General features: G+C 41.0%; 1 protein-coding gene across 5 annotated transcripts in view; it reads right to left on the bottom strand.

The window, feature by feature from the left end:
* SPECC1 (sperm antigen with calponin homology and coiled-coil domains 1) overlaps positions 1-21,622 on the bottom strand; it is a 519,798-nt gene extending 498,176 nt beyond the window's left edge. Inside the window, exon 1 of one of the 5 annotated variants that reach the window (XM_073667990.1) lies at positions 21,487-21,622. The gene's annotated coding sequence lies outside the window, so the exon portion shown is untranslated. The remainder of the gene's footprint in view (positions 1-21,486) is intronic. The other 4 variants (XM_073667989.1, XM_073667993.1, XM_073667996.1 and 1 more) reach the window with 4 other exon arrangements.
* Between the last annotated feature and the right edge of the window lie 927 nt (positions 21,623-22,549).

Here is a 22,549-nt window from a genome sequence, read left to right as displayed (position 1 = left end):
ATCTACCCTTCTATGCTGTCTATATGGGCACACAGGTCATCGGAAGCTGAATAACATGATACCTTGATCTCTGTGATCTGATGTTTTCTTACAGAGAAATCCACATTTTTCTTTATATGTAAATAAGCTGTTAAGATCTATGGGCCGGACACAGATCTGAGAATCTGCCTCCAGAGATTATTTTAAATGAAAGGAGCGATTACCTGTGTGAGACGTGTAGATCAGGAGAGCGAATTGTCAGCCATTACATGTCTCACACTGATAACGCTCCCTTTCATTAAAATAAGCTCTTGAGGCAGATTCTCAGGGAGATCTATGTCCGGCCCATAGATCTTAACAAATTATTTACATATTAAGAAATACAGAGATTTATTGTGAATAAGACCTCAGATTGCAGATATCAAGATATCTTTTTATTTGGCTTCCCATGACTTTCATGCTCATGTAGACTGCTTAGAAGGGACAATCCTATTGACAGATTCCCTTTTAAAAGGGTCTTCTAACAGTAAAACGAAAAAATAGCTGTACAATAAGAAATTTAAAAAAAACTGCAACTCATCTGTTAAATCCCCCTTTATTTCTCCTTTTATCCTGTAATCTCCTGACAGTCTTTATTTATGGTATATGCCAGCACAGATTAAGTGCCATACTGGCACGTGACTGCTGCAGCTAATCACTGGCCTCTGTAGTTATGTGCTGTACTTAGTGGTATCACCTATGCAGTCAGGGCTTTAATAGGTGAGTAATATCCATTTACCGTAGTTTATTACATTTTCTGCTGCTAGATTTTGTTTTTTTTTCTTCATCTTGGAATAACTCTACAGTGTATGACTCAGGGCACATTGACTCTTGCATTTGAAAATACAGATGAAATATTGATGCCAAATACTTATCCTTTTTTCCGTTTACTTATTCTGTCTCGTTTTGTTTTTTGTTTCTTTATTGTATTAGTTTTTCTTCTGTACTGTTTTCTGAGCTGTTCGTTTTTTCATTTTATTTTATCTATATTTGCTCCATTTCAGTTAAAAAACTAATTTTGTTGTAGAAATATGCATGATAAAAAACAACAAAACATATAGATAATAAAAAATACACACAAGTCAGTTATGCGAACATTGAAGATAAGTTTTTTATACTCAGCCCACTGACTTCTATGGGCTAAAAACAGTACTTATACAGATCCATGGGACCTTGCTGTAAAAATGATAACAATAGGAATCCACATGGACATGCAGTATTAGGGCGGGTGCAGATGGCCGTATATTCTCTTATCCGTGAGTATCGGGCTGATTATGCTAGTGCATAGTGTGATCCGATTTTTTCGGATGAGGAGAAGATGGAGAACAAAAATTTTTCCATCTTCTCCATTGTGTCAGTGCGTGGAAATCGGACTGCACTCAAATGACATCCGAGTGCAGTCCGATGTTTTCCACTCACTCATTGACCTGCATGGCCGAGTGCGATCTGAATATTGTATCAAACTTGGACATGCAGCTTTTTTATTTTCCCTAAGATGAAATCAGAAGTGCACGGCCCCATAGTCTAACATTGGTCTGAGTGTATCCAATGCTTTGTTGGATCGCACTCGGACTGAAAATACGGTCATCTGCACCTGCCCTTAAAAACATAAAAAACACTGCATTGAAAAAAAATCACTGTAAACAGGACAAGTGCTGCAGAGAACAATGTCAGTCAAATTCAATGCAGACAGAACGATCAATTACAGGTCGTTCTCTGCACTTTCGGTTGGCCTGTTAAGCAAGCTATTAAACTAAACAAAGTCAAAATGTACTATAATTATACTGTCGCATCTTTATTTTCAGAAAATATATACGCACTGACTGTTTACACTGCACTTTATATAATTTCCACTCGCCACGTCAGAAACACATGAAAGTGACTCATCCAATATCACAAGGAGGTCATTACTCCAGATTTTAGTTGTGGTCTCCAACCAGTGCTGTCAGTATAATTTTAGAAAGGCAATATGTAAGGGGTATGTAAGGAGTAAGTCATTTTTTTTTTACCTAAATTACTAAAGACCTCCAAAACTGTCAATACTGGAATCTGAAAAATAGCAAAGGAGGAAACAGAGAGACGTATTGCTAGGGAAAGTAGATCAAATCCCAAACTGTTCTTTACGTATATAAATAGTAAAAGGATTAAATCGAATAATATTGGACCGATAAAAAGTGATGAAGGCAAAATCATAGAGAAAGATGAGGATAAAGCTAATCTATTAAATAAATTTTTTTCGTCAACTTTCACAAAGGAAAAAGAACTAACAGGCGAAATGAGAAGTGACAAGCTTAATCCTCCACTAAGTATGACAAATCTAACCCAAGCTGGGGTACAGAAACGCCTCAGTAACATTAAAATAAACAAATCACCAGGACCTGATGGCATACACCCACGGGTACTAAGGGAACTAAGTAATGTGATAGACAGACCGTTATATCTTATATTTAAGGACTCTGTTGAGACTGGGTCTGTACCACTTGATTGGCGACAGGCGAATGTAGTGCCAATATTCAAAAAGGGAGCAAAAAGTAACACCGGAAACTATCGGCCGGTGAGTCTGACGTCCGTTGTGGGCAAAATTTTTGAAGGCTTTATTAATGAGGCAATTATGGAGCATCTTGATGCTAATAATCTATTAACCCCGAACCAACATGGATTCATGAGGAATCGCTCCTGCCAAACAAACCTGATTGACTTCTACGAGGAGTTGAGCTCTCGAGTAGATCAGGGGGATCCAGTGGATGTCGTGTATCTCGACTTCTCAAAAGCGTTCGATAGCGTGCCACATAATAGGTTGGTATACAAAATGAGAATGATGGGGCTGGGGGAAAATGTCTGCAAGTGGGTAGCTAACTGGCTAAAGGATAGAAGGCAGAGGGTGGTTATAAATGGAATATACTCAGATTGGGTAAGCGTCACTAGTGGGGTACCACAGGGGTCTGTACTAGGCCCAATGTTATTTAATATCTTTATTAACGACATAGTCAACGGGATAAATAGTAAAATATCAATATTTGCAGATGACACAAAGTTATGTAAAACAATTAATACAAAAGAGGATAGTGAAGACCTACAGAGGGATTTGGATAAGCTGGGTAGGTGGAGCATTAAATGGCAAATGAGGTTTAACGAGGAGAAATGTAAGGTCATACATATGGGAAGGAAAAATGGAAGTCACCAGTACTCACTGAATGGGAAACCATTGGGGAATTCAGAGATGGAGAAGGACTTGGGCATCTTGATTGATAGCAAACTAAATTGGAGTGCCCAAAGTCAGGCGGCTGCTGTAAGGGCAAACAGGGTAATGGGATGTATCAGAAGAGGTATAGCTGCAAAGGATGAGAACATTGTTCTTCCACTGTACAAAGCACTGGTCAGACCACACTTGGAATACTGTGCTCAGTTATGGGCCCCAATATATAGAAAGGATATAAATGAGCTTGAAAAGGTACAAAGGAGGGCAACAAAATTAATAAGGGGAATGGAGGGACTGCAATACCCAGAGAGGTTGGCAAAACTAGGACTATTCAGCCTGGAAAAGAGAAGGTTGAGGGGGGACATAATAAATGTGTACAAATATGTTAGGGGACAGTATAGAGACCTTGCCCGGGATTTGTTCAAAAGGAGGGATATTACGGTAACAAGAGGGCACTCACTAAGACTGGAAGAGAAAAGGTTTCAGCACCAGCATAGGAAGGGGTTCTTTACGGTAAGAGCAGTGAGAATATGGAATTCACTGAGTGAGGAGACGGTAATGTCAGATTCACTAAACCAGTTCAAGCGGGGACTGGATGCATTTCTAGATACCAGGCAGATTTCAGCATATACTTAAAAATAAAATAAAATAGTAGGTTGATACAGGGATTTATTCTGACTGCTGGTTTCAGAGTCGGGAGGGAATTTTTCCTCAGGTGAAGATTGGCCAAATCATTTGGGGTTTTTGCCCTCCTCTGGATCAACTTTAGCAATTACAGAACTAACAGGTCGAACTTGATGGACGCAAGTCTTTATTCGGCTTTACTAACTATGTAACTATGAATCACAGTGGAGAACCCCTCATTTTATTACTTTATAAACGCCTCCACAATTTAGAATATTTTCAGAAGTCAGACAACCCCCTTAAACAACAATAACATCAATATATCTATTTCCTTTAAGGTTTACACATTCTCAATTTTTTTTTTTTTTCGGGTGGGGAGTTAGGTTGTGAATATTTGTAACCCCCTGAATATTAGGTAAAAATAATTTCTATTAATATCAGTATTATATTTAGATCAAAATAGCTGTAAGAGACTTTGTTTTCTTGTCTTGCAGGATCAATTTCTTTGTATACCATTTTTGGGTGCTTATGTGTTAGTGATTCCTTTTATTTTTATTTATAGTCTGCCAAAAATGTGAAAAAAAAATTTTTTTTTACTTTCTATTTTATTTACTCATGCCATAACCTTTAATAAAGTTACAGATTGATAGAGAAAGTTGTTTTGAGGTGATACCAAATGTATTTTGTTTCTGCTGTTTTGTAAACCCTATAATAAAATGTATTAAAAGGGAGTCTGTGACACCCAGAACTCAAATTAAACCATTTTTACATTCATATAGGGGACTTTGCCTGTATAAAAATCCTACCTATAGTGTATATTTAACTTATTTCTTTTTACATTAAAACTGTTTTATTGGATATGTAAATGATGGTTCTTCAGTGTACCCTTGGCATGGCCAAGAGCTCAGTACTTCCCCCTTTGCCCTCCCTCCCTCCAAGAGGGCACACAATGTACGTGCAGGTGCATTACAATCCCTCTCCTGTCTGCAGCAGCCGCTCACAGCACATAGGACCACATAGTATCGGGCGACCGATGCAAACATTTCATGTACGCACACGCTTCACCCCTGCAATGTCAGTGTGTGCACGTTCTCATCTCCTGTTAGCATCAGCCACCTGCAACTGTGTGATCCTATATGCAGCAAGCAGCCACTGCAGACAGCAGAGAGAACGCAACTGCACACAATGACATACGTAATAAAACAGTTTTTATGTAACACACAATTAGTATAATTATATACTAATCTACACTAGAGTTATGATTTTGGTAGGGGCTAAGTCCCCTCTATAAATATATCAATGGTATAATTTTAGTTTTGAGGGTGACGAACTTCCTTTTTTTTATAAAAAAATGATACTCATTGTTTTCTGTGTTTTTCACTTTTATTTTGTTATAAAGCAGACATGTCACCAGATATTACAAGATAAACGGTATACTGTTACAAGAAGTTCAAGGGGATCACTAGGTGAGGTGAGTCCTCTAAGTCCAAGGTTCAAGTGGGCATATGGACCACAGTCGTCAGTGCAGCAGGCTGGTGAGTAGAGGGACTGGAAACCGAAGGTAGACAGGTGGAGGTCGTCAGGAAACCGCAGGCAACCAGGTAGAGTGCAGGAAACCGCAGGCAGGCGGAGGACATCAGGAAACCTCAGGGGAATGCAAGAAATCGCAGGCTGGCGGAGGACGTCAGGAAAACCGCAGGCAAGCAGGTGGAGTGCAGGAAAGCGCAGGCAGGCAGAGGACATTAGGAAACCACAGGGAAGTGCAGGAAACCGCAGGCTGGCGGAGGACATCAGGAAAACCGCAGGCAATCAGGTGGAGTGCAGGAAACCGCAGGCAGGCAGAGGACATTAGGAAACCGCAAGGGAGTGCAGGAAACCGCAGGCTGGCGGAGGACATCAGGAAAACCGCAGGCAATCAGGTGGAGTGCAGGAAACCGCAGGCAGGCGGAGGACGTCAGGAAAACAGCAGGCAAACAGGTGGAGTGCAGGAAACCGCAGGCAGGCATAGGATGTCAGGAAACTGCAGGCAAGCAGGTGTAGTCCAGGAAACTGCAAACAGGAGTATGAAGGCAGGAAAAACGCAGGCAGGTGGAGGATGTCAGGAAAAATACTGGCAGGTGGAGGACGTCAGGAAACTGCAGGCAAGCAGGTGGCATGCAACGCTGGAAACCGTGGGCAGGTAACATAACACTCTGGAGTAAGAGAAAGTCAGCAATTAAGGAAGCTGGACACAGCCAAGAAGATGTCCTGAAAACCACAGGCGGACACAGAGAAGAGGTTCAGAAGACCCGGGGACAGGTAGCCAACAGAACTCTGGAGGCACTAGAAGCTGCAGACAAGTAGGAAGAAGCACTAGAAGCTGCTGGTCTACAGGAGATGTCCTGCAGCTCACAGCCAAGCGGCTGTGCACACACAAACTGCAAGTCGGTCTCAGATTCAGTACTAAGGCTCAGGTGTGTGTCTTAGAAGCCCATAAATAGCATTTATTTACATAGAAGCACACCAGGCCACCTGCAAAAAGCCTGACGTGGAACACCAGAAAACTCAACGGACAAGGGCAGATGGAGCAGAATCCAAACCAGGGACAAGTGTGTAACACATACATTATTAAATACATTTCTTAGGCTTTATGAGACTAGTGTATTTACTTTGAAAATCTATGTCAGAATGATAAATGCATTATAATGAAAAAATATAATGGATAAAAATCCCTTTTAGTGACATATATACCCATAAATACTGGACTGTGCAAAAGCTTTGGGCAAGTGTGGAAAGAATGCTGCAAAATAAGAATTCTTTCAAAAATAGATGTGATAATAGTTTATTTTTACCAATTAACAAAATGCAAAGTGAATTAACAAAAGAGAAAGAGAAATCAAATAAATATCTGGTGTGACCGCCTTCAAAATAGAATAAGTTCATCTATAAAAACAAGCACAATGTCAGGGATTTTGTAGGATTATAGTCTGGTGTATGAGTAACCAATTATAACAAATGGGGTAATAAAGATCATCATTTTCATATGTAGGTTGAAAAAAAAAAGAAACAGCTGTGTAGGAGGCTTAAAACTGGGTGAGGAACATTCAAAAGCTGCTACAAAGGTGAGGCTGTGAAGACTGTTTCATGTCATGGGTCATACACTATGGCAAGACTGAGCAACGCAACAATACACAAGGTAGTTATACAGCATCAGCAAGGTATCTACCAGGCAAATATTTCAAAGCAAGAAATTACTGCTTAAAGTAAATGACAAAAAATAAAAAAAATCCCATATATAAATATATCCAAATTTTATTGATTATAAACAATGATATATACAGTCACAACTACTAAAGAAGAAGGATTAAAAACACTCCATAACAACCGGAAGGAAAGGGCAGGGTGATCAGTGGTAAATCATACGATGACCCAGTATAAAATGTGTAATACAACAATCAAGCTGTAAGGATACGGTGCTTTACATCTAAATGCAGAAAAATATATAATAAAGGAACTCAACACATGATTATAAAGTGCAATAATATGATAAGCATGGTAAAGAGCCTTAATTCCAAAAATGCCCCTCAAAGGAAAGCGTTTATAACAAAATACAACACTGCAAAAGCACCCATACCCACCACAAGCCAAAATAAATGGATCAGAGACAAATCACACTGCTCAGTGCCCTGACGCGTGTTTTGCGTATAGCTTCATCAGGGGGTTGGAGAGCAGTACAGTAATGAGTGTCTGCTGTAAAAGTGAAACATGGTGGGAGGGTCCTTGAAATTTTGAGGCAGTATTTTAGTAAATTGTGTTGGAGATTTGGTCAGGATTAATGGTGTCCTCAATGCTGAGAACCCAATAATTATCCATCATGCAATACCATCAGGGAGGCATCCTATTGGCTTCAAATTTATTATGCAACAGGACAATGATTGCAAAACATATAGCCAACGTCATTAAGAACCATCTTCAGTATAAAGAAAAACAAGGAGTCAAGAAGGATATGGCCACCACAGAAGGATTTGCACAAGTGATATCCACAGAAGATCTGTGGTTAGTTCTAAAAGATGTTTGGAACAATCTCCCTGCCGAGATCCTTCAAAAATTGTATTCAAGTGTACCTAGAAGAATTTATGCTGTTTTGAAGGCAAAGGGCGGTCACACCATATATTGATATTTTCCTGAGCAGATTTTAAATCTGTAGCCTGAAAATTTATGTTGTGGATTATCACAGCCAATTGTACTCTTTGTAATGTATGAGGTGAAATCTGTATCATTCTGTCACAGACTTTGTTGTGGATTTTGTTCTGGATCCGTGTATGAAGTGTACGGACACCCAATACTATTAAAGACCAGTATAGTTGGGGGCCATGATGGAGATTTTGCATTAGGGTCCATAAGCTTTCAGTTACGCCACTGGTTCAAAGAGTAATTGTTAGTTCTGAAAAACTGCTGGAAATATAGGGGAATGTGAGGGAATAGCAATAATCGCATTACGTTTTTTATCACTTCTGGCATGGTATAGGATATAAGTATATCTCACATCAACTATAATGTATTTTTACAGGTCCATAGTTGATAACATAAAATTCACTTATTCTGGAAGAAATGTGTTTTCAGCTTGGAAAGCAATCTGATTATGGTGAAGGAGTGGGAGGATTGTTCACTGGCATAAATTGCTCTATTCTCTGCTCTGCTTGGGATCATACAGATAAAATACCTCCAACACAGCTTCACAGGCTGCAAGAATAGGCTCAGGTAAATCGGTAACTGCAACGTGTTGTTGTCACGGCTTGCTGGGTTTTGACATATAAACCTCGATTGTGTTCCACATATTTAGTCCTTTTAAACAGTTTTCCCTTATGCATAAAACAACCGATGCAAAGAAATGGCTTAAATTCACACATAAAACTATACATGGTGGCACAGTTATAATAATTCTGCTATAACGAATGCATCAGATTTACCAAAATGGTACACCGCACCATGGCACACTTATCACGTATTGATTTGCCCCAAGTCACACAACCCCCTTTTTATTCGTCATCACTGAAGACACTAGTGGCTGAAACCACAAAAATCCCAATTGATGACATAAGGTATCTTAGACCCCATTTACATGTTCATATATCAAGCACACGTTCTATCCATTTTGCGGATCAAAATTGCATATTCAAGTCAATGGGTTGTGGAAAAGAAAACAGTCAGCACACAGATGCCATCCATGTTGAATCCTAGTGCTGTCTACTGGGTAAGTTAAGTTTGTAAACTATGGGATCTGTCTAGGTCCTATGTTTTAGAAAGGAAGAAAACATTTTTCCAAAACGCGCACACAACCATAATAACCAATGGGGCACCTCTGTTACCATTTACATAATTAAAGCAATGGATCACGTATTCCATGTGTTCCTAGAATGGAACATCTGAACAGACGTGTGAACAGAGATAAAGAATTGTACTTGAAATTGTAGGTACAATTTAATTAGCAGGAATAAATCTAGCTCATAGATTTCACATAAGCCATTTATGGGGACTTTCTGGAAAAGTGTAACTTTTTTTTTACATAATGCAAAATCCATTTGTGCCTTTTTGCAGCATTTTACCATCTTTTGGCATTGCAGAAATTGTTATAATTGCATCTGTGTAACATCCTGACTGCGTACATGTAGTATACACACAGCACACAAAGCGCACAGCCTTCACCCTATATACTTACACGTATAGCAGTATACTATACAGCACGCATTGTATCCTCTGTATACCTACAGCAGAGGTTAGCATTGCACTGCCCCCTATATACTTACACATATAGCAGTATACTATATAGCACGCACTGTATCCTCTATATACCTACAGCAGAGGTTAGCATTACACTGCACCCTATATACTTACACGTATAGCAGTATACTATATAGCACGCACTGTATCCTCTGTATACCTACAGCTGAGGTTAGCATTGCACTGCCCCCTATATACTTACACATATAGCAGTATACTATATAGCACGCACTGTATCCTCTGTATACATACAGCAGAGGTTAGCATTGCACTGCCCCCTATATACTTACACATATAGCAGTATACTATATAGCACGCACTGTATCCTCTGTATACCTACAGCAGAGGTTAGCATTGCACTGCACCCTATATACTTACACATATAGCGGTATACTATATAGCACGCACTGTATCCTCTGTATACATACAGCAGAGGTTAGCATTGCACTGCCCCCTATATACTTACACATATAGCAGTATACTATATAGCACGCACTGTATCCTCTGCATACCTACAGCAGAGGTTAGCATTGCACTGCACCCTATATACTTACACATATAGCAGTATACTATATAGCACGCACTGTATCCTCTGTATACCTACAGCAGAGGTTAGCATTGCACTGCCCCCTATATACTTACACATATAGCGGTATACTATATAGCACGCACTGTATCCTCTGTATACATACAGCAGAGGTTAGCATTGCACTGCCCCCTATATACTTACACATATAGCAGTATACTATATAGCACGCACTGTATCCTCTGTATACCTACAGCAGAGGTTAGCATTGCACTGCACCCTATATACTTACACATATAGCGGTATACTATATAGCACGCACTGTATCCTCTGTATACATACAGCAGAGGTTAGCATTGCACTGCCCCCTATATACTTACACATATAGCAGTATACTATATAGCACGCACTGTATCCTCTGCATACCTACAGCAGAGGTTAGCATTGCACTGCACCCTATATACTTACACATATAGCAGTATACTATATAGCACGCACTGTATCCTCTGTATACCTACAGCAGAGGTTAGCATTGCACTGCCCCCTATATACTTACACATATAGCAGTATACTATATAGCACGCACTGTATCCTCTGTATACCTACAGCAGAGGTTAGCATTGCACTGCACCCTATATACTTACACGTATAGCAGTATACTATATAGCATGCACTGTATCCTCTGTATACCTACAGCAGAGGTTAGCATTGCACTGCCCCCTATATACTTACACATATAGCAGCATACTATATAGCACGCACTGTATCCTCTATATACCTACAGCAGAGGTTAGCATTGCACTGCCCCCTATATACTTACACATATAGCAGTATACTATATAGCACGCACTGTATACCTACAGCAGAGGTTAGCATTCCACTGCACCCTATATACTTACACGTATAGCAGTATACTATATAGCATGCACTGTATCCTCTGTATACCTACAGCAGAGGTTAGCATTGCACTGCCCCCTATATACTTACACGTATAGCAGTATACTATATAGCACGCACTGTATCCTCTGTATACCTACAGCTGAGGTTAGCATTACACTGCACCCTATATACTTACACGTATAGCAGTATACTATATAGCACACACTGTATCCTCTGTATACCTACAGCTGAGGTTAGCATTACACTGCACCCTATATACTTACACGTATAGCAGTATACTATATAGCACGCTCTGTATACCTACAGCAGAGTTTAGCATTGCACTGCCCCCTATATACTTACACGTATAGCAGTATACTATATAGCACGCACTGTATCCTCTGTATACCTACAGCAGAGGTTAGCATTACACTGCACCCTATATACTTACACATATAGCAGTATACTATATAGCACGCACGGTATACCTACAGCAGAGGTTAGCATTACACTGCCCCCTATATACTTACACGTATAGCAGTATACTATATAGCACGCACTGTATCCTCTGTATACCTAGAGCAGTGGTTAGCATTGCACTGCCCCCTATATATTTACACGTATAGCAGTATACTATATAGCATGCACTGTATCCTCTGTATACCTACAGCAGAGGTTAGCATTGCACTGCACCCTATATACTTACACATATAGCAGTATACTATATAGCACGCACTGTATCCTCTGTATACCTACAGCAGAGGTTAGCATTACACTGCACCCTATATACTTACACATATAGCAGTATACTATATAGCACGCACTGTATCTTCTGTATACCTACAGCAGAGGTTAGCATTACACTGCACCCTATATACTTACACGTATAGCAGTATACTATATAGCACGCACTGTATCCTCTGTATACCTAGAGCAGAGGTTAGCATTGCACTGCACCCTATATACTTACACGTATAGCAGTATACTATATAGCATGCACTGTATCCTCTGTATACCTACAGCTGAGGTTAGCATTGCACTGCCCCCTATATACTTACACATATAGCAGTATACTATATAGCACGCACTGTATCTTCTGTATACCTACAGCAGAGGTTAGCATTACACTGCACCCTATATACTTACACGTATAGCAGTATACTATATAGCACGCACTATATCCTCTGTATACCTACAGCAGAGGTTAGCATTGCACCCTATATACTTACACGTATAGCAGTATACTATACAGCACGCATTGTATCCTCTGTATACCTACAGCAGAGGTTAGCATTGCACTGCACCCTATATACTTACACGTATAGCAGTATACTATATAGCACGCACTGTATCCTCTGTATACCTACAGCTGAGGTTAGCATTGCACTGCCCCCTATATACTTACACGTATAGCAGTATACTATATAGCACGTACTGTAGCTTCTGTATACCTACAGCAGAGGTTAGCATTGCACTGCACCCTATATACTTACACGTATAGCAGTATACTATATAGCACGCACTGTATCCTCTGTATACCTACAGCAGAGGATAGCATTGCACCCTATATACTTACACGTATAGCAGTATACTATATAGCACGCACTGTATCCTCTGTATACCTACAGCTGAGGTTAGCATTGCACTGCCCCCTATATACTTACACATATAGCAGTATACTATATAGCACGCACTGTATCCTCTGTATACCTACAGCAGAGGTTAGCATTGCACTGCACCCTATATACTTACACGTATAGCAGTATACTATATAGCATGCACTGTATCCTCTGTATACCTACAGCTGAGGTTAGCATTGCACTGCCCCCTATATACTTACACATATAGCAGTATACTATATAGCACGCACTGTATCTTCTGTATACCTACAGCAGAGGTTAGCATTACACTGCACCCTATATACTTACACATATAGCAGTATACTATATAGCACGCACTGTATCCTCTGTATACCTACAGCAGAGGTTAGCATTACACTGCACCCTATATACTTACACATATAGCAGTATACTATATAGCACGCACTGTATCCTCTGCATACCTACAGCAGAGGTTAGCATTGCACTGCCCCCTATATACTTACACGTATAGCAGTATACTATATAGCACACACTGTATCCTCTGCATACCTACAGCAGAGGTTAGCATTGCACTGCACCCTATATACTTACACGTATAGCAGTATACTATATAGCATGCACTGTATCCTCTGTATACCTACAGCTGAGGTTAGCATTGCACTGCCCCCTATATACTTACACATATAGCAGTATACTATATAGCACGCACTGTATCTTCTGTATACCTACAGCAGAGGTTAGCATTGCACTGCCCCCTATATACTTACACATATAGCAGTATACTATATAGCACACACTGTGTCCTCTGCATACCTACAGCAGAGGTTAGCATTGCACTGCACCCTATATACTTACACATATAGCGGTATACTATATAGCACGCACTGTATCCTCTGTATACCTACAGCAGAGGTTAGCATTGCACCCTATATACTTACACGTATAGCAGTATACTATACAGCACGCATTGTATCCTCTGTATACCTACAGCAGAGGTTAGCATTGCACTGCACCCTATATACTTACACGTATAGCAGTATACTATATAGCACGCACTGTATCCTCTGTATACCTACAGCTGAGGTTAGCATTGCACTGCCCCCTATATACTTACACATATAGCAGTATACTATATAGCACGCACTGTATACCTACAGCAGAGGTTAGCATTGCACTGCACCCTATATACTTACACGTATAGCAGTATACTATATAGCACGCACTCTATCCTCTGTATACCTACAGCAGAGGTTAGCATTGCACTGCCCCCTATATACTTACACATATAGCAGTATACTATATAGCACGCACTGTATACCTACAGCAGAGGTTAGCATTGCACTGCACCCTATATACTTACACGTATAGCAGTATACTATATAGCACGCACTGTATCCTCTGTATACCTACAGCAGAGGTTAGCATTGCACTGCCCCCTATATACTTACACATATAGCAGTATACTATATAGCACGCACTGTATACCTACAGCAGAGGTTAGCATTGCACTGCACCCTATATACTTACACATATAGCAGTATACTATATAGCACGCACTGTATCCTCTGCATACCTACAGCAGAGGTTAGCATTGCACTGCCCCCTATATACTTACACGTATAGCAGTATACTATATAGCACACACTGTATCCTCTGCATACCTACAGCAGAGGTTAGCATTGCACTGCACCCTATATACTTACACATATAGCGGTATACTATATAGCACGCACTGTATCCTCTGTATACCTACAGCAGAGGTTAGCATTGCACCCTATATACTTACACGTATAGCAGTATACTATACAGCACGCATTGTATCCTCTGTATACCTACAGCAGAGGTTAGCATTGCACTGCACCCTATATACTTACACGTATAGCAGTATACTATATAGCACGCACTGTATCCTCTGTATACCTACAGCTGAGGTTAGCATTGCACTGCCCCCTATATACTTACACGTATAGCAGTATACTATATAGCACGCACTGTATCCTCTGTATACCTACAGCAGAGGATAGCATTGCACTGCACCCTATATACTTACATGTATAGCAGTATACTATATAGCACGCACTGTATACCTACAGCAGAGGTTAGCATTGCACTGCACCCTATATACTTACACGTATAGCAGTATACTATATAGCACGCACTGTATCCTCTGTATACCTACAGCAGAGGTTAGCATTGCACTGCACCCTATATACTTACACGTATAGCAGTATACTATATAGCACGCACTGTATCCTCTGTATACCTACAGCAGAGGTTAGCATTACACTGCACCCTATATACTTACACATATAGCAGTATACTATATAGCACGCACTGTATCCTCTGTATACCTACAGCTGAGGTTAGCATTGCACTGCACCCTATATACTTACACATATAGCAGTATACTATATAGCACGCACTGTATCCTCTGTATACCTACAGCAGAGGTTAGCATTGCACTGCAGCAGATGAGCTCAGAACAAGTGCCCCCTCATCGAGACCATGCAGATGAGGACAGATCAATAGTCTGCTACACAGCAGTAAGGACTGGGCTTTTCAGCCTGTGGACTATTTATATATAGATACAATAATGCATACAGTGCTGGACACATGCACTGTATACCTACAGCAGAGGTTAGCATTGCACTGCACCCTATATACTTACACGTATAGCAGTATACTATATAGCACGCACTGTATCCTCTGTATACCTACAGCAGAGGTTAGCATTGCACTGCCCCCTATATACTTACACATATAGCAGTATACTATATAGCACGCACTGTATCCTCTGTATACCTACAGCAGAGGTTAGCATTGCACTGCCCCCTATATACTTACACGTATAGCAGTATACTATATAGCACGCACTGTATCCTCTGTATACCTACAGCAGAGGATAGCATTGCACTGCACCCTATATACTTACATGTATAGCAGTATACTATATAGCACGCACTGTATACCTACAGCAGAGGTTAGCATTGCACTGCACCCTATATACTTACACGTATAGCAGTATACTATATAGCACGCACTGTATCCTCTGTATACCTACAGCAGAGGTTAGCATTGCACTGCACCCTATATACTTACACGTATAGCAGTATACTATATAGCACGCACTGTATCCTCTGTATACCTACAGCAGAGGTTAGCATTACACTGCACCCTATATACTTACACATATAGCAGTATACTATATAGCACGCACTGTATCCTCTGTATACCTACAGCTGAGGTTAGCATTGCACTGCACCCTATATACTTACACATATAGCAGTATACTATATAGCACGCACTGTATCCTCTGTATACCTACAGCAGAGGTTAGCATTGCACTGCAGCAGATGAGCTCAGAACAAGTGCCCCCTCATCGAGACCATGCAGATGAGGACAGATCAATAGTCTGCTACACAGCAGTAAGGACTGGGCTTTTCAGCCTGTGGACTATTTATATATAGATACAATAATGCATACAGTGCTGGACACATGCACTGTATACCTACAGCAGAGGTTAGCATTGCACTGCACCCTATATACTTACACGTATAGCAGTATACTATATAGCACGCACTGTATCCTCTGTATACCTACAGCAGAGGTTAGCATTGCACTGCCCCCTATATACTTACACATATAGCAGTATACTATATAGCACGCACTGTATCCTCTGTATACCTACAGCAGAGGTTAGCATTGCACTGCCCCCTATATACTTACACATATAGCAGTATACTATATAGCACGCACTGTATACCTACAGCAGAGGTTAGCATTGCACTGCACCCTATATACTTACACATATAGCAGTATACTATATAGCACGCACTGTATCCTCTGTATACCTACAGCAGAGGTTAGCATTGCACTGCCCCCTATATACTTACACATATAGCAGTTTACTATATAGCACACACTGTATCCTCTATATACCTACAGCTGAGGTTAGCATTACACTGCACCCTATATACTTACACGTATAGCAGTATACTATATAGCACGCACTGTATCCTCTGTATACCTACAGCAGAGGTTAGCATTACACTGCACCCTATATACTTACACGTATAGCAGTATACTATATAGCACGCACTGTATCCTCTGTATACCTACAGCAGAGGTTAGCATTACACTGCACCCTATATACTTACACATATAGCAGTATACTATATAGCACACACTGTATCCTCTGTATACCTACAGCAGAGGTTAGCATTACACTGCACCCTATATACTTACACGTATAGCAGTATACTATATAGCACACACTGTATCCTCTGTATACCTACAGCAGAGGTTAGCATTGCACTGCCCCCTATATACTTACACATATAGCAGTATACTATATAGCACACACTGTATCCTCTGCATACCTACAGCAGAGGTTAGCATTGCACTGCACCCTATATACTTACACATATAGCAGTATACTATATAGCACACACTGTATCCTCTGTATACCTACAGCAGAGGTTAGCATTGCACTGCCCCCTATATACTTACACATATAGCAGTATACTATATAGCACGCACTGTATACCTACAGCAGAGGTTAGCATTGCACTGTACCCTATATACTTACACGTATAGCAGTATACTATATAGCACGCACTGTATCCTCTGTATACCTACAGCTGAGGTTAGCATTACACTGCACCCTATATACTTACACATATAGCAGTATACTATATAGCACACACTGTATCCTCTGTATACCTACAGCAGAGGTTAGCATTACACTGCACCCTATATACTTACACATATAGCAGTATACTATATAGCACGCACTGTATCCTCTGTATACCTACAGCAGAGGTTAGCATTACACTGCACCCTATATACTTACACGTATAGCAGTATACTATATAGCACACACTGTATCCTCTGTATACCTACAGCAGAGGTTAGAATTGCACTGCACCCTATATACTTACACATATAGCAGTATACTATATAGCACGTACTGTATCCTCTGCATACCTACAGCAGAGGTTAGCATTGCACTGCCCCTATATACTTACACGTATAGCAGTATACTATATAGCACACACTGTATCCTCTGTATACCTACAGCAGAGGTTAGCATTGCACTGCACCCTATATACTTACACATATAGCGGTATACTATATAGCACGCACTATATCCTCTGTATACCTACAGCAGAGGTTAGCATTGCACCCTATATACTTACACGTATAGCAGTATACTATACAGCACGCATTGTATCCTCTGTATACCTACAGCAGAGGTTAGCATTGCACTGCACCCTATATACTTACACGTATAGCAGTATACTATATAGCACGCACTGTATCCTCTGTATACCTACAGCTGAGGTTAGCATTGCACTGCCCCCTATATACTTACACATATAGCAGTATACTATATAGCACGCACTGTATCTTCTGTATACCTACAGCAGAGGTTAGCATTGCACTGCACCCTATATACTTACACGTATAGCAGTATACTATATAGCACGCACTGTATCCTCTGTATACCTACAGCAGAGGATAGCATTGCACCCTATATACTTACACGTATAGCAGTATACTATATAGCACGCACTGTATCCTCTGTATACCTACAGCTGAGGTTAGCATTGCACTGCCCCCTATATACTTACACATATAGCAGTATACTATATAGCACACACTGTATCCTCTGTATACCTACAGCAGAGGTTAGCATTGCACTGCACCCTATATACTTACACGTATAGCAGTATACTATATAGCACGCACTGTATCCTCTGTATACCTACAGCAGAGGTTAGCATTGCACTGCCCCCTATATACTTACACATATAGCAGTATACTATATAGCACGCACTGTATCCTCTGTATACCTACAGCAGAGGTTAGCATTGCACTGCACCCTATATACTTACACATATAGCAGTATACTATATAGCACGTACTGTATCCTCTGCATACCTACAGCAGAGGTTAGCATTGCACTGCCCCTATATACTTACACGTATAGCAGTATACTATATAGCACACACTGTATCCTCTGTATACCTACAGCAGAGGTTAGCATTGCACTGCACCCTATATACTTACACATATAGCGGTATACTATATAGCACGCACTATATCCTCTGTATACCTACAGCAGAGGTTAGCATTGCACCCTATATACTTACACGTATAGCAGTATACTATACAGCACGCATTGTATCCTCTGTATACCTACAGCAGAGGTTAGCATTGCACTGCACCCTATATACTTACACGTATAGCAGTATACTATATAGCACGCACTGTATCCTCTGTATACCTACAGCTGAGGTTAGCATTGCACTGCCCCCTATATACTTACACATATAGCAGTATACTATATAGCACGCACTGTATCTTCTGTATACCTACAGCAGAGGTTAGCATTGCACTGCACCCTATATACTTACACGTATAGCAGTATACTATATAGCACGCACTGTATCCTCTGTATACCTACAGCAGAGGATAGCATTGCACCCTATATACTTACACGTATAGCAGTATACTATATAGCACGCACTGTATCCTCTGTATACCTACAGCTGAGGTTAGCATTGCACTGCCCCCTATATACTTACACATATAGCAGTATACTATATAGCACACACTGTATCCTCTGTATACCTACAGCAGAGGTTAGCATTGCACTGCACCCTATATACTTACACGTATAGCAGTATACTATATAGCACGCACTGTATCCTCTGTATACCTACAGCAGAGGTTAGCATTGCGCTGCCCCCTATATACTTACACATATAGCAGTATACTATATAGCACGCACTGTATCCTCTGCATACCTACAGCAGAGGTTAGCATTGCACTGCACCCTATATACTTACACATATAGCGGTATACTATATAGCACGCACTGTATCCTCTGTATACCTACAGCAGAGGTTAGCATTGCACCCTATATACTTACACGTATAGCAGTATACTATACAGCACGCATTGTATCCTCTGTATACCTACAGCAGAGGTTAGCATTGCACTGCACCCTATATACTTACACGTATAGCAGTATACTATATAGCACGCACTGTATACCTACAGCAGAGGTTAGCATTGCACTGCACCCTATATACTTACACGTATAGCAGTATACTATATAGCACGCACTGTATCCTCTGTATACCTACAGCAGAGGTTAGCATTGCACCCTATATACTTACACGTATAGCAGTATACTATATAGCACGCACTGTATCCTCTATATACCTACAGCTGAGGTTAGCATTACACTGCACCCTATATACTTACACATATAGCAGTATACTATATAGCACGCACTGTATCCTCTGTATACCTACAGCTGAGGTTAGCATTGCACTGCACCCTATATACTTACACATATAGCAGTATACTATATAGCACGCACTGTATCCTCTGTATACCTACAGCAGAGGTTAGCATTGCACTGCAGCAGATGAGCTCAGAACAAGTGCCCCCTCATCGAGACCATGCAGATGAGGACAGATCAATAGTCTGCTACACAGCAGTAAGGACTGGGCTTTTCAGCCTGTGGACTATTTATATATAGATACAATAATGCATACAGTGCTGGACACATGCACTGTATACCTACAGCAGAGGTTAGCATTGCACTGCACCCTATATACTTACACGTATAGCAGTATACTATATAGCACGCACTGTATCCTCTGTATACCTACAGCAGAGGTTAGCATTGCACTGCCCCCTATATACTTACACATATAGCAGTATACTATATAGCACGCACTGTATCCTCTGTATACCTACAGCAGAGGTTAGCATTGCACTGCCCCCTATATACTTACACATATAGCAGTATACTATATAGCACGCACTGTATACCTACAGCAGAGGTTAGCATTGCACTGCACCCTATATACTTACACGTATAGCAGTATACTATATAGCACACACTGTATCCTCTGTATACCTACAGCAGAGGTTAGCATTGCACTGCCCCCTATATACTTACACATATAGCAGTATACTATATAGCACGCACTGTATACCTACAGCAGAGGTTAGCATTGCACTGCACCCTATATACTTACACGTATAGCAGTATACTATATAGCACGCACTGTATCCTCTGTATACCTACAGCAGAGGTTAGCATTACACTGCACCCTATATACTTACACATATAGCAGTATACTATATAGCACACACTGTATCCTCTGTATACCTACAGCAGAGGTTAGCATTACACTGCACCCTATATACTTACACGTATAGCAGTATACTATATAGCACACACTGTATCCTCTGTATACCTACAGCAGAGGTTAGCATTACACTGCACCCTATATACTTACACGTATAGCAGTATACTATATAGCACACACTGTATCCTCTGTATACCTACAGCAGAGGTTAGCATTGCACTGCCCCCTATATACTTACACATATAGCAGTATACTATATAGCACACACTGTATCCTCTATATACCTACAGCAGAGGTTAGCATTGCACTGCACCCTATATACTTACACATATAGCAGTATACTATATAGCACGCACTGTATCCTCTGTATACCTACAGCAGAGGTTAGCATTACACTGCAGCAGATGAGCTCAGAACAAGTGCCCCCTCATCGAGACCATGCAGATGAGGACAGATCAATAGTCTGCTACACAGCAGTAAGGACTGGGCTTTTCAGCCTGTGGACTATTTATATATATAGATACAATAATGCATACAGTGCTGGACACATGCCCCAGGACACAAGCCATGGTCACGAAACAGGTGATAATCACAGGAGTCCAGAATATGTGAAGGAAAGCTTAGCCCCCATCTCCATTAATGCCCCCATAATAATCACTGGCTGATCTAGTCCAACTCCTGCAGCCACTAATTGCTCTCTCTTACCTCGCTCTCTCAGCCCCGATCTCTTCTGCAGTTGACACAGGTACCAGTTGTAATATTCACATACCACCACTAGAGGGCATCAGCTCCATATCCGAAGCCTCCTCCCCCTCCATCGCCTCCGCACACTCCTGGGCCCCGCAGCATCCTGGGAAATGTAGTCTTATTGAGAATACTATAATAAACCAATGGCTTTTTCAGAACTACATTTCCCAAGGAAGCAGAAAACGAGCTTATTTTTGGGGACTGTTGTCTTTGCTATGACGACGACCTGCGCCCCCACATGTCCTTGCAGAGCTACAATGCAGGTTTAACTCATTCATGGAGCCTACTTGTGTGTGATGTGCAGCAGCTGCGGAGATTAATGCAGCTCTGTGCAGACGCATAAATAACCTGATGTGAATGGTACCAGGAGTGACAGTATGAAGGGACATGAGTGCTGGGGACAGACTGCAGTGTAATGTATGGGAGGTGCATGGAGGACCCTGACCCTAAGGCTGGGATTAGTGGTCACATATATGTCACCAGGGGTGGATTAAGAGTAGCAAGGGCCCCGGGCAGTTTGGAAGGCGCGCCCCCCCCCCACCTGATTTATCACATGACATGTCACATGATCCCCTGTGATAGATCATGTGATAGTTCACGGGAAATTAATTTGGCACAATATTAATTGTGCTGCCTCATCTGAGAGCAGCACAATATAGGGGCAGATACCCTGATTCCAGCGATGTGTCACTTTTTCAGCTGCTTGTTGTCATTTTGAGAAAATCACCGTTTTATCTGCTGCAGATCTAGCAGCTCTCTGAATGCTGCGCTCTGTATAGCCCCGCCCACACCACTGATTGGCAGCTTTCTGCCCATGCTCAGTGTACACAGAAATCTACTGATCAGCGATGGGGGTGGGGTCCTACAGAACTTACTAGGTCCTACAGAACTTACTAGTCATCTAGTGATAATTACCTTCTGACAAATCAATGATTTTATCAAAACAACACGAAGCAGCCCAGTAAGTGACACATTACTGGAATCAGTGCCTCTAACCCTACATTATGCTGCCCTCAGATTA

The sequence above is a fragment of the Phyllobates terribilis genome, unplaced genomic scaffold (assembly GCF_046119375.1).
Source record: "Phyllobates terribilis strain yellow unplaced genomic scaffold, ASM4611937v1 Scaffold_2__4_contigs__length_985480577, whole genome shotgun sequence".
NCBI lineage: Eukaryota > Metazoa > Chordata > Amphibia > Anura > Dendrobatidae > Phyllobates > Phyllobates terribilis.
This window is presented reverse-complemented; position numbering and strand designations above follow the sequence as displayed.